The sequence below is a fragment of the Macaca fascicularis genome, chromosome 9, assembly GCF_037993035.2.
Source record: "Macaca fascicularis isolate 582-1 chromosome 9, T2T-MFA8v1.1".
In the NCBI taxonomy this organism is placed as follows: domain Eukaryota; kingdom Metazoa; phylum Chordata; class Mammalia; order Primates; family Cercopithecidae; genus Macaca; species Macaca fascicularis.
Genome location: NC_088383.1, coordinates 142,563,100 through 142,570,886, shown reverse-complemented (window position 1 = coordinate 142,570,886; position 7,787 = coordinate 142,563,100).

The window sequence follows — 7,787 nt, the reverse complement described above, 5'->3', positions numbered from 1 at the left end:
AACTAGCGAGCAAAATAGCCAACTAATGTCATAATGACAGGATCAAGTTCACATATAACAATATTAACCTTAAATGTAAATGGACTAAATGGTCCAATTAAAAGACCTCCAGACTGGCAAATTGGATAAAGAGTCAAGACCCATCAGTTTGCTGTATTCAGGAGACCCATCTCACATGCAGAGACACATACTGGCTCAAAATAAAGGGATGGAGGAAGATCTACCAAGCAAATGGAAAACAAAAAAGGCAGGGGTTGCAATCCTCGTCTCTGATAAAACAGACTTTAAACCAACAAAGATCAAAAGAGACTAGGCCATTACATACTGGTAAAGGGAACAATTCAACAAGAAGAGCTAACTATCCTAAATATATATGCACCCAATACAGGAGCACCCAGATTCATAAAGCAAGTCCTTAGAGACTTACAAAGAGACTTAGACTCCCATACAATAATAATGGGAGACTTTAACACCCCACTGTCAACATTAGACAGATAAACGAGACAGAAAGTTAACAAGGATATCCAGGAACTGAACTCAACTCTGCACCAAGCGGATCTAATAGACATCAACAGAACTCTCCGCCCCAAATCAACAGAATATACTTTCTTCTCAGCACCACATCACACTTATTCCAAAATTGACCACATGGTTGGAAGTAAGGCACTCCTCAGCAAATATAAAAGTACAGAAATTATAACAAACTGTCTCTTAGACCACAGTGCAATCAAACTAGAACTCAGGACTGAGAAACTCAATCAAAATCACTCAACTACATGGAAACTGAACAACCTGCTCCTGAATGACTACTGGGTACATAGCAAAATGAAGGCAGAAATAAAGATGTTCTTTGAAACCAATGAGAACAAAGATACAACATACCAGAATCTCTGGGACACATTAAAAGCAGTGTGCAGAGGGAAATTTATAGCACTAAATGCCCACAAGAGAAAGCATGAAAGATCTAAAATTGACACCCTAACATCGCAATTAAAAGAACTAGAGCAGCTAGAGCAAACACATTCAAAAGCTAGCAGAAGGCAATAAATAACTAAGATCAGAGCAGAACTGAAGGAGATAGAGACACAAAAAAACTCTTCAAAAAATCAATGAATCCAGGAGCTGGTTTTTTGAAAAGATCAACAAAATTGACAGACTGCTAGCAAGACTAATAAAGAAGAAAAGAGAGAAGAATCAAATAGATGCAATAAAAAATGATAAAGGGGATATCACCACCGACCCCACAGAAATACAAACTACCATCAGAAAATACTATAAACACCTCTGTGCAAATAAACTAGAAAACCTAGAAGAAATGGATAAATTCCTGGACACATACACTCTCCCAAGACTAAACCAGGAAGAAGTTGAATCCCTGAATAGACCAATAGCAGGCTCTGAAATTGAGGCAATAATTAATAGCCTACCAACCAAAAAAAGTCCAGGACCAGACGGATTCAAAGCCAAATTCTACCAGAGGTACAAGGAGGAGCTGGTATCATTCCTTCTGAAACTATTCCAATCAGTAGAAAAAGAGGGAATCCTCCCTGACTCATTTTATGAGGCCAACATCATCCTGATACCAAAGCCTGGCAGAAATACAACAAAAAAAGAGAATTTTAGACCAATATCCCTGATGAACATCGATGCAAAAATCCTCAATAAAATACTGGCAAACCGAATCCAGCAGCACATCAAAAAGCTTACCCACCATGATCAAGTGGGCTTCATCCCTGGGATACAAGGCTGGTTCAACATATGCAAATCAATAAACGTAATCCAGCATATAAACAGAACCAAAGACAAAAACCACATGATTATCTCAATAGATGCAGAAAAGGCCTTTGAAAAAATTCAACAGCCCTTCAAGCTAAAAACTCTCAATAAATTTGGTATTGATGGAACGTATCTCAAAATAATAAGAGCTATTTATGACAAACCCACAGCCAATATCATACTGAATGGGCAAAAACTGGAAGCATTCCCTTTGAAAACTGGCACAAGACAGGGATACCCTCTCTCACCACTTCTGTTCAACATAGTGTTGGAAGTTCTGGCTAAGGCAATCAGGCAAGAGAAAGAAATAAAGCATATTCAGTTAGGAAAAGAAGAAGTCAAATTGTCCCTGTTTGCAGATGACATGATTATATATTTAGAAAACCCCATTGTCTCAGCCCAACATCTCCTTAAACTGATAAGCAACTTCAGCAAAGTCTCAGGATACAAAATCAATGTGCAAAAATTACAATCATTCTTATACACCAGTAACAGACAAACAGAGCCAAATCATGAATGAACTCCCATTCACAATTGCTTCAAAGACAATAAAATACCTAGGAATCCAACTTACAAGGGATGTGAAGGACCTCTTCAAGGAGAACTACAAACCACTGCTCAGTGAAATAAAAGAGGACACAAACAAATGGAAGAACATACCATGCTCATGGATAGGAATAATCAATATCATGAAAATGGCCATACTGCCCAAGGTAATTTATAGATTCAATGCCATCCCCATTAAGCTACCAATGACTTCCTTCACAGAATTGGAAAAAATTGCTTTAAAGTTCATATGGAACCAAAAAAGACCCTGCATTGCCAAGACAATCCTAAGCCGAAAGAATAAAGCTGGAGGCATCATGCTACCTGACTTCAAACTATACTACAAGGCTACAGTAAACAAAACAGCATGGTACTGGTACCAAAACAGAGATATAGACCAATGGAACAGAACAGAGCCCTCAGAAATAATACCACACACCTACAGCCATCTGATCTCTGACAAACCTGACAAAAACAAGAAATGGGGAAAGGATTCCCTATTTAATAAATGGTGCTGGGAAAATTGGCTAGCCATAAGTAGAAAGCTGAAACTGGATCCTTTCCTTACTCCTTATACAAAAATTAATCCGAGATGGATTAGAGACTTAAATGTTAGACCTAAAACCATAAAAACCCTAGAAGAAAACCTAGGGAATACCATTCAGGACATAGGCATGGGCAAGGACTTCATGTCTAAAACACCAAAAGCAACGGCAACAAAAGCCAAAATTGACAAATGGGATCTAATTAAACTAAAGAGCTTCTGCACAGTGAAAGAAACTACCATCAGAGTGAACAGGCAACCTACAGAACGGGAGAAAAATTTTGCAATCTACTTATCTGACAAAGGGCTAATATCCAGAACCTACAAAGAACTCAAACAAATTTACAAGAAAAAAACAAACAACCCCATCAAAAAGTGGGCAAAGGATATGAACAGATACTTCTCAAAAGAAGGCATTTATACAGCCAACAGACACATGAAAAAATGCTCATCATCACTGGCCATCAGAGAAATGCAAATCAAAACCACAATGAGATACCATCTCACACCAGTTAGAATGGCAATCATTAAAAAGTCAGGAAACAACAGGTGCTGGAGAGGATGTGGAGAAATACGAATACTTTTACACCGTTGGTGGGACTGTAAACTAGTTCAACCATTGTGGAAAATAGCGTGGCAATTCCTCAAGGATCTAGAACTAGAAATACCATTTGACCCAGCCATCCCATTACTGGGTATATACCCAAAGTATTATAAATCATGCTGCTATAAAGACACATGCACATGTATGTTTATTGTGGCACTATTCACAATAGCAAAGACTTGGAATCAACCCAAATGTCCATCAGTGACAGACTGGATTAAGAAAATGTGGCAAATATACACCATGGAGTACTATGCAGCCATAAAAAGGGATGAGTTCATGTCCTTTGTAGGGACATGGATGCAGCTGGAAACCATCATTCTCAGCAAGAACAGAAAAACAAATACTGCATGTTCTCACTCATAGGTGGGAACTGAACAATGAGATCACCTGGACACAGGAAGGGGAACATCACACACTGGGGCCTATTGTGGGGAGCGGGAGGGGGGAGGGATAGCATTAGGAGATATACCTAATATAAATGATGAGTTAATGGGTGCAGCACACCAACATGGCACATGTATACCTATGTAACAAATCCACATGTTGTGCACATGTACCCTAGAACTTAAAGTATAATAATAAAAAAAATCATCATCATCATCTATGAACAACAGTAATGCCAGTAAGAAGAATAAAATAATAATCTATGAACAACAGTGATGACAGTAAGGAGAATAAAATAATATAAAATAATAATCTATGAACAACAGTGATGACAGTAAGGAGAATAAAATAATATAAAATAATCTATGAACAACAGTAATGACAGTAGGGAGAATAAAATAATATAAAATAATAATCTATGAACAACAGTGATGACAGTAAGGAAAATAAAATAATATAAAATAATAATCTATTAACAGTAATGACAGTAAGGAGAATAAAATAATAATCTATGAACAACAGTGATGTCAGTAAGGAGAATAAAATAATCATCTATGAACAACAGTGATGACAGTAAGGAGAATAAAATAATCATCTATGAACAACGGTGATGACAGTAAGGAGAATAAAATAATCATCTATGAACAACGGTGATGACAGTAAGGAGAAGGAGGTGAGCCCACTCCTATGGAGCTCACAATGTGCAGAACGTTCTTCGAATCCCTTTAAACCCAACAGCAACCTTCATCCTACTAATAACCCCATTTATAGGTGTGCAAACTGAGGCAGAGGGAGGTCAGGAAAGATGTCCAAGGTCCCACCACTAACAGGCATGAAGGGAAGGCCCCAGAGCCCACTTCTTAAGGCAGGGCCCTTCCCCACTGAGGTGAGCAGCTGCTGTCATCCCACCCGCCCTTCTCCTTCGGGGCCAGGAGGGGCTGGGGGCCCTAGAGCCACAGCCAGAAAAAGGCTGAACTTTTTTTACTCAGTTGAATAAATAATCAGGCTTTATGCTTTCTTCTACCTGTGAGGTAAGAGGCGGGTCCACCCCAGCTGGGGTCCTGGGGCTGCCCGGGGTGGGGCTCTGGGTGTTAATTGTGTTCACGTGACTGAGCCAAGTTTCAGTCCTTGGGGACCGATATGTTCCCTGTAAAACATTTCCCATCTAACAGTCGCTATGTTAAAAATCCCTGGGATTCCATTTAGTCATGATCGCCAGAGAAAAACGGAATTCAGAACTAGAGAATGAAATGAGATAAAAGTGGACGGTTGTGGCTGGAATTCTTTCTTGTACAAATCAAAATGCGGTAATAGTTTCAACACATTTGACACCATCATAAATCCAGACACATCCAGTAGGCTCACTCCATAGCTCCGGTAGGCGGGAATCAGTCACTCAGGCGCCTTCACGGACCTCTCCTGTATCCCCCGTCCTCCCCGGGTTTGAGGAGCTCGGGGTCCTGCCCTGGGACACATCTGTCTTGCCCTCGGACACTGGCTCTGCCCTTCGCCCAGCACTGCCAGGAGGCCAAAAAACAAGGCAGTGGCCACGGGCTCCCTTCCTGCTGGGCCCCTTTCTGGGCAGTGCTAGTTTTCTCCTCGGAGGCCAGTCGGCCTCCCACCACCCTGGCGGCAGTCCTCACTCCACACTTCAGGGGATGCCAGGGTAGTCTCCTTACACCCTGCCCCACCCTCCTGACAGGCCCTTCACCAAACTCTCTTCAACCCCTCTCTGGGCCTGCCACCTGCCTCCTGCTGGGACTCTTGTGTTTCTGGTCATGAGCTCAAAATAGTAATACATTTTAATTCTTTTTTTTTTTTTTTTTTTTTTTGAGACGGAGTCTGGCTCTGTCGTCCAGGCTGGAGTGCAGTGGCCGGATCTCAGCTCACTGCAAGCTCCGCCTCCTGGGTTTACGCCATTCTCCTGCCTCAGCCTCCCGAGTAGCTGGGACTACAGGCACCCGCCACCTCGCCCGGCTAGTTTTTGTATTTTTTAGTAGAGACGGGGTTTCACCGTGTTAGCCAGGATGGTCTCGATCTCCTGACCTCGTGATTCGCCCGTCTCGGCCTCCCAAAGTGCTGGGATTACAGGCTTGAGCCACCGCGCCCGGCCCTTTAATTCATTTTTTAAAAAATACTGAAAATATTAACAGAAGTCACAGTAATGAATGTGTGCAATATAAAGTTGCAGCCCTGAACACAGGCTCTCGTCCAGTTTAGCACGATCAGCTATTCCTGCGTATTTTGCGACTATAATTAGTTTCTCGCTTTTGAGGAGGGGTGGCCACAAATCTGCACCACTCGCTGGCCTGTGGCCTGGCAGGGAGACCCAGCCTCCAGCTGCCCTCAGCCCAGGATCCCCTTCCTGGCCTCCTCAGCTGAGCCCCCTGCAAGGCACTCAGGCAGAAACTCACCCTCAGGCCGGACACCAGGATAAACTTCACACAGAGGAGACAGTGAAATGCTTCCAACTACGCAGACCCCAGAAACTGAGGGCAGTGACCTTGTGACTGTGGATTTCTACATGGTCTGTAATATCAATATTGACTTTCTCTTTGACCCAAATTACTTGAATGAATTTTTTTTTTTTTTTTTTTTTTTTTTTTTTGAGACGGAGTCTCGCTGTGTCTCCCAGGCTGGAGTGCAATGGCGCGATCTCGGCTCACTGCAAGCTCCGCCTCCCGGGTTCACGCCATTCTCCTGCCTCAGCCTCCCAAGTAGCTGAGACTACAGGCGCCCGCCACCACGCCCGGCTAGTTTTTTGTATTTTTAGTAGAGACGGGGTTTCACCATGTTAGCCAGGATGGTCTCGATCTCCTGACCTCGTGATCCACCCGCCTCGGCCTCCCAAAGTGCTGGGATTACAGGCTTGAGCCACCACGCCTGGCCGAATGTTTTTAAGTATCAAGACTGTTCATTGTAGAAGTCATCCTTGTGTTGTCAATTCTAACTGTGTGGACTTGCAGTCAAAGGGCATAAGTAGATTGGGTCTACTTTTGAAACCTGGCTGAGACTTTCCTGTGGCCCAGTGCACATCCATCAACAAACGCCGGGGCCCACGCTGACCGGTCTGTGTGAGCTGCACGTGTCATCTCAGTCTTTTTCAGTTAAACATGAGAATTGAAGCATGATCAGGTTTTTCAAATATCCTATGGATATTTAAAAAGAATGTTAACCCTTGGAGAGGCAAGGATATTGTCTTAGTCCGCGGAGACCCCACACCTTGTAGGGAAGGTGAGAGGGGGCAGGTCGTGTGTGTCCTCGGGGCCTGCTGCGCTCTCTGGCCTGCCTCATACCATCCTCCTGCCTCTGTGGGCACCCAGCTCCTTCCGGCTCCAGGCTCTGCATGTCTGGTCCCACCTCATCGATAAAGCCTTGGTCTAAAGGTCACAAGAGGACTGAGACAGGGCCCAACTCAAAGTGGTCGCCGGGGCTCTCTCCTCATCTCCCCACTGTAAATCTCCGTATAGCATGTACTATTTGCATCATTGTCTGTCCTTTTTCTGGTGTGTTCATTAATTGTCTTCGACCTCCGTGAGGAGCTCCCTGAGCCCTGCCTTTCCCACCTTGTTTACAGACTGTCAGGGAGCTGGCACTGAGCCGTGCTCAGTGGGCTGTTAAGGCAGCAAACGACCAAACAGACAAGCTCTGCCCATTGTTTCAACCTGGGGGCTGGTGCCATCAGGAACGGGGTACAGAGGGGCTCTGGGTGCTTAGTGTGGCCTGGCTCCCATGCCCACATCCGGGCCTGGCTGAGGCCACCCTGCAGGACTTGATTGAACACTCGCTTCCTGTGTTCCTGTTGTGGGGAGAACCCCTCAGTACCAGGGCCACAGCTGGGAAAGGACCACCCCAGAGGACCTCATGAGAACACTCAAAACTCAAACAACCCAAGAAAGCCTGAGCAAACATTGTGAACAGACACTTCAA